Source organism: Nicotiana tomentosiformis, chromosome 11 (genome assembly GCF_000390325.3).
Source record: "Nicotiana tomentosiformis chromosome 11, ASM39032v3, whole genome shotgun sequence".
NCBI classification, from domain to species: Eukaryota; Viridiplantae; Streptophyta; class Magnoliopsida; order Solanales; family Solanaceae; genus Nicotiana; species Nicotiana tomentosiformis.
The window spans coordinates 36,396,178-36,402,177 of record NC_090822.1 but is presented as its reverse complement, the minus strand read 5'-3'; the positions used below and the strand labels follow the sequence as shown (position 1 = coordinate 36,402,177).

Sequence of the window (6,000 nt, the reverse complement as noted above, 5' to 3'; positions counted from 1 at the left end):
AGGATTGTTCATCATATTAGGGTCCTCTTCATCCCGCAGAACGATTCTTTCTGCTTCAATCAAGTCTCCAACTGCCCTCTTGAGGGTCCAACAATCCTCTGTACTGTGTCCCACTGATCCAGAGTGGTATTCACATATAGCATCAGCTCGGTGTGAGGGGGATTCGGGGTTCGGCCGGTTCGGGGTCATTAGTTGCAACAAATCTAGCCTGATTAGCTTTTGGAACAAGCTTGAATACGATTCACCAATAGAGGTGAACTGATTCTTTCTGAAAGGCTCTCTTGGGCGAGGATTGTAATGGGAAACATTTGGTTGGGGATTATATGGAGCTTGGTAAGTATGGGCATTTCTGGGAGGTGGAGCTCGGTTTTGTGTATAATGTTATGGCCGCGTGTAAGGTTGTGTGTTCATCACCGCATAGGGAAGCGGTACCACAGGATAAGCAGCATCTTGATGGAGATAATAGTGTTGAAGGACCTCAGGAAGCATATATGATTGGTTGAATGTCCTACGAGCCCCCCTCGAGTTTGAAGCCATCATGGCTCCCTCTTCTCTCCAATTTCTGTTCATCAAACCCTCCGAACCATTCTGAACGATCTGTGATGTGGCCTTAAAGGCAGCATGACTCAAGATTCGGCCCGTTTTAAACCCGTTTTCTACCATCTCCCCAATTTTGACAGCCTCAGTGAACGGCTTACCCATAGCGGATATTATGTTCTGGAAGTAGTCCGCCTCTTGGGCCTGTAGAAAGATCGCAACCATTTCTGTTTTGTCCATTGGAGGCTTTACACTGGCAGCTTGTTCACGCCATTTGACAGCATATTCGCGGAAGCTTTCCGTGATTTCCTTTTTCAAATTGGCCAAAGAGTTTATGTCGAGAGCTATGTCCACATTATACTGGAACTGGCGGACAAAATCTCGAGCCAAATCGTCCCACATATGCCAATTGGTAATTTCTTGATCCATATACCACTCGGAAGCGATTCCGGTGAGGCTTTCTCCAAAATAGGCCATTAGCAGCTCCTCTTTTCCACCAGCACCCCTCAGCTGGTTACCGTATCATTTCAGATGAGCGATCGGGTCTCCGTGCTCGTCGTACTTTTCAAATTTTGGTATTTTGAAGTCAACCGGCAAGTGAACATGGGGAAACATACACAGGTCGGAGTATGAGACACTCTTTTGGCCACTCAGGCCTTACATGTTTTCCAGGCATTGTTCCAGGCTTTTCATCTTCCGAACCATTTCCTCTTGCTCGGGATTCTTGACAACCTTTTTTTGCTGCACCGAGAACTCATATTGCGGAGGGTGAGTAAAGGAGTACGGGGCCACATATGTTATTTCTTGTTGAAGTTGTGGACCCTGAAAAGTGAATATTGGAGGCTCAACATACGGTCGTGGTAAAGTTGGTTGTGCTGTGGTGCAGACTGGTGCTGCAGAGAACATCAATGGCGGTGCCTTTGGGGCCGGCGCCTGGGGCGAATCACAGAAGGAATTTTGGGACCGTTAAACGGTATTGGAGGGTACCCGCATGGGATGAATGGGTTGGGCACATGGGCGTTGGTAGCCTCACCTGACTTGGGGATCAACTCAAGGAACCCAGGTATTACACTCGGCAGTTCCTTACCTTTAGACCAGGCGTCCCACCTTTCCAACATGCGGAGACGCAATATCCTATTTTCTTCAGCGGCGGCTGATTCTGGCTATGTAATAGCCAACGTCGGGCTATCCTTAGGATCGATAATTGGTAGATGACTTTCGAAGGCCATAGGAACCCTGCCTTTGGATCTTGTGAAGTAAGGATGGGAAGCCAGATTGCTAACAAAAACAACCACCTGAACAGAACCTGGCTAATTTGCACACCCAACAACATTGTTAGTTTTGAGATGCTAAATGGATAGGAAATTTTACTTTGGGATGCAATGCACCTAAACAGTTAAACGCTTCTACTGTGTGTTTGAATGGTTGCATGTTTCATCCCGGCCTTAACTAACCCTTTTTCACTCTGTACCATTTTTTTTCATTTGTGCCTCTTTTTAATCATCCTTGATTTTCTCAATTTGTTTCTATCGCTCTTTTATTTTTGGCATTCTCATTTTCTCTTTCTGTTTTTGTCACTCTTTTATTTATTTTTTTGTCGCTCTTTGTTTCTTTTATTTTTGTCGCTCTTTTCTTTCTTTTTTACTCAATTTTTTCCTTTTTTTTATTCATTTTATTTTTTCACTCAATTAATTTTATGGCTATGATCGAATCCGATGGGGATTGCCTACGTATCATGACGCCGCATGAATCAGATTATTACGTAGGTCAGGAACATCAGGAATGGAGTAAATAAATTAACTCTCTCTTTTTTTTACTTCTTTATAACACTCACACAATGAAAGCGTTTAGAAAAAGAATATATATTTTTTGCATTTCGTTTTCTTTTTTGGGAATTTTGCGCGAGAAAGTCTTTTAAAGAGGAAAGAAAATATTTTTTGATTTTTGGTTTTGATTTTTGAAATTTTCGAAAGAAAGACTTCTAAAGAAGAAAGAAAATATTTTTGGACTTTTGATTTGATTTTTTTTTTTTGAAGTTTTGGGAAATAGACTTCTAAAAAAAGGTAGAAAATTTTCATTTTTTGAGTTTTCTTTATAATTTCCGAAAGCGAACTTGTGAAGAAAAGCTAAAATATTTTTGGACTTCAACTTTTCAATTTTTATGATATTTGCGAAAGAAGACTTCTTAAAAATAAAAAGATTGTTTTTTTAAATTTTTGTTTCTGATTGTTTTTTAATTTTTGGGAAAATACTTCTAAAGAAGGGAAAAACATATTTTTGGATTTTGATTGATTATTTTATTTGTTTTGTTTTTGAATGAAAGACTTCAAAACAGAAGGAAAATATTCTTGGGTTTTAAAGAAAATCTCTTTTTTTTTAAATTTGTTTGGGATTTTCTAAGAAAAGACTTCTAAAGAGGGAATTAAAGGAAAATATTTTTAGATTTTTGAAAACTGGGGCCGGAACCGATGAGGTTTGTATACGTATCTCACATCCGATGAGAATCAGACACGTGTAGTTCATCCAGTTTTGACGGAACAAGGGAAACATGGCACTTGAAAATTTTGGTTTCTTTCTCTTTATTTTTTCAAAGTTTTGGTAGAGTTTCGAAATTTTTCAAATACCTACCTCTCACTCTTGGTTTTATTTTTTTGATTTTCTTTTCCTATTCTAGAAGTCAGTCAACATACAAACCAGATCAAATAAATGTACAAGTAGCACGTAAGATGCATCAGGATAGTCTTTTTAATTTGGGGTACACCTGTCCTAACGGACCCAACCCCTGTGTTGAGTCCCTAAGGTCAAATGCACATGATGCAAATAAGCGTACCTACTAGGGATACAACATGCGGCTTTGTTCTTCTAGGTCTAAACCCTAAGGTGTAGAGTTTTAGACAAGGCTTACCCGAGCGAACAACTCGAGCTGGAGGGGGGGGGGGGGAGGGCAACGTGCCAGGAATACAGAAGCTTCATCGGCTTTGTAACTTGTCCAATCCTCGTTCTAAAATTAGGGTATGACTCTTAACATAAAAGAAGTCACGCAAAGCGCACGCTTCCCAGAAGATTTAGAAGACTCAGAAAGAAGAAGGGTGTCGTAACAGTTTTATATACAGTTCACACAATATCAAAATGGTAGAAAGCAGTATTTAGCACATTAGACTCAAACACGTAAAAAATCATACAATCATGAAAGCCAAGCATAACAGTTATTTAAGCTCGAATTCTGAACCCTAATCCAGAGATTCTGGGTTCGGTCCCCAGCGGAGTTGCCAAAGCTGTCACACCTCTTTTTTCCGAGGGAATAGGGAGTTTTTCCAATTAAAGTGATATTATTCGATATGAGATTATTTATTTAATTCAGAATCGCCACTTGAGATAATTATTAAGGTGTTCCAAGTCACCGATTTAGTTTAGAATCCCAAATCAAGGAAATTGACTCTATTTTTGGTCTGCGAACACAGAAAACTGGGTAAGGAGTTCTGTTAACCCGGGAGAAGGTGTGAGGCACTCCCGAATTCCGTAATTTTAGCACGGTCGCTTAACTATTAATAATTGACCTAATCGACATTTTGTCTACGCCATAACTGATCCAACGAAGAAAATTCAAACAAGCGAGAGGCAAAGGGCTAAAACAATTCTGATTTCATATTAAAATAAAGCTGAAACTACAGATGTGAGAAGAAACATACCTAAACACAGGAGCAAATCTAGAAGAGCAAATTGCCGAACAAAGGCCAAAATCAGAAGTTGGGGCTAAGCAACAGCATGTAAATAAACAGCAAACAACAGCGAAAATCGATTCTATAGCTCAAATAACACTCGGATTCCCAGAAATTATGGAGTTGAAAACAGCCTTGAAATCCCATTTTTATTTCTGTTTTTGTTTCGTGTTTTTTGGAGTCCTTTTGAAATCTTAGATCTGGATTTGATTCCAGATTTTCTATGCTTCTAGTGTGTAAATTGTGTGTGAATGAGATCAGATAGAGTGAGGTGAGAATTGTGTGTGAGTATTTTGTCAAAAAAATGGTATAAATGGGTGTGTATATGTGTGTGTTTATGGGTGAGATCCGTCTCTTCTCTTTTGAGAGCATCGGGTGGCGGCTAGGTTTTAGGTTAAGGGAAAGGGATCTGTTGTGTTCTCTGGGGGGATTTTTGGGAGGTAGGTTATTTTAATGAGTGAAGAGAGGGATGATGGGCCTGGCGGGTCGGGTAGATGGGAATTGGTGGGATTGGGTTGGGAGAAAAATTTGGGCTGCTGGTCAACTTGCCCAATTTGAAGATAAGGCAAATCGCCTTTTCTTTCTTTTCTTTTCATTTTCAAGAATAACCAGTTTATTTAACACTCCTAATTTCAACTAATTTGTAAAATTAATCTAATAACCTATTTTTCTACAATTGACTAATTCATTTAGCTAACAAATGCATGTAAAGTTACTAACGTATTTTTGATATTTTTAGTGTTTTACAAATGCAATTAATTATGCAATTAAAATCTAAAAATGTAAAGATTCAAAATATTTTGGTATTTTCTTTAGGATTTAAAATGCAACTTAAAAATGCATCAAATATGAGTATGTACAAAGCAAAGTAAGTAAAATAAATATAGAAAAATTCTTAAAATTCTATAAAATAATTTAAAGCTTTTTTTTGAAATTTTTTAGGAGTAATTTTATATTTGGAAAAAATTACGTGCTCACAGAATGTAATATAAATTATCACGATGTTTATTAGATGCGATATTCCTAACTAATATTGTTATTAAGTTGATATCTTCTTACTAATTTTAATATAACTTCAAAATATCTAATCAAAACAAATAAAACTAACAATAATGGAACTCTCACTATTTTTATGCTATAATTTATACTTATAAATATTAGTATAATTTTAAAAATATTATTTAATTAAAACTAACAAGATCTGAAACTCGCACTACCTATATGTTTTGGTTTTAACTTATAAGTTGAATAAATATTTTTGAATGATATATTGGGTTAAAAGTTTAATATTTTTTTTATATAAATTTAATAATAGGTGCAGGGATTACACGTGCGAAGCACGTGACATAAGACTAATGTGGCCATATTTAGGCCAAAGTGGTGTGGTCGTTTAGCAGCCTCTTATGGTTATATACTTCCCCCTTTTAAGAGTAAAAAAATGCTAAAAGAGAAAGCAATCTCTTACGAGAGCTTTTAATAAATTATGTTTCATTTTGAAACGAGAAAAATCATCCATCGTTATCAGAGGGATTATATCTTTCAACGCCTCGGCAATAAACCACCAAAATCATTGGCTTTAATTTAGTGGTTCAAATTTTATTCATGAACCAAACAAACGTATTAAAGTTTTCAACGTATTAATAGTAGATATGCTATTGCAGAATGTCATCATCCCCATCTATCACGATGCCTCTACTAGTCTTTGAAAGATTGTTGTGGTACCCATGACTCTAGAAGCCATTTA

At 37.2% G+C, this 6,000-nt stretch overlaps 1 long non-coding RNA gene across 1 annotated transcript; it reads right to left on the bottom strand.

The window, feature by feature from the left end:
- Positions 1 to 217: 217 nt before the first annotated feature.
- LOC138900889 (uncharacterized) lies at positions 218 to 1,707 on the bottom strand. The gene is made up of 2 exons (XR_011412216.1): positions 760 to 1,707; positions 218 to 609 (listed from the first exon to the last, which is right to left on the bottom strand). It is a non-coding gene; the product is annotated as an uncharacterized lncRNA (long non-coding RNA).
- Between the last annotated feature and the right edge of the window lie 4,293 nt (positions 1,708 to 6,000).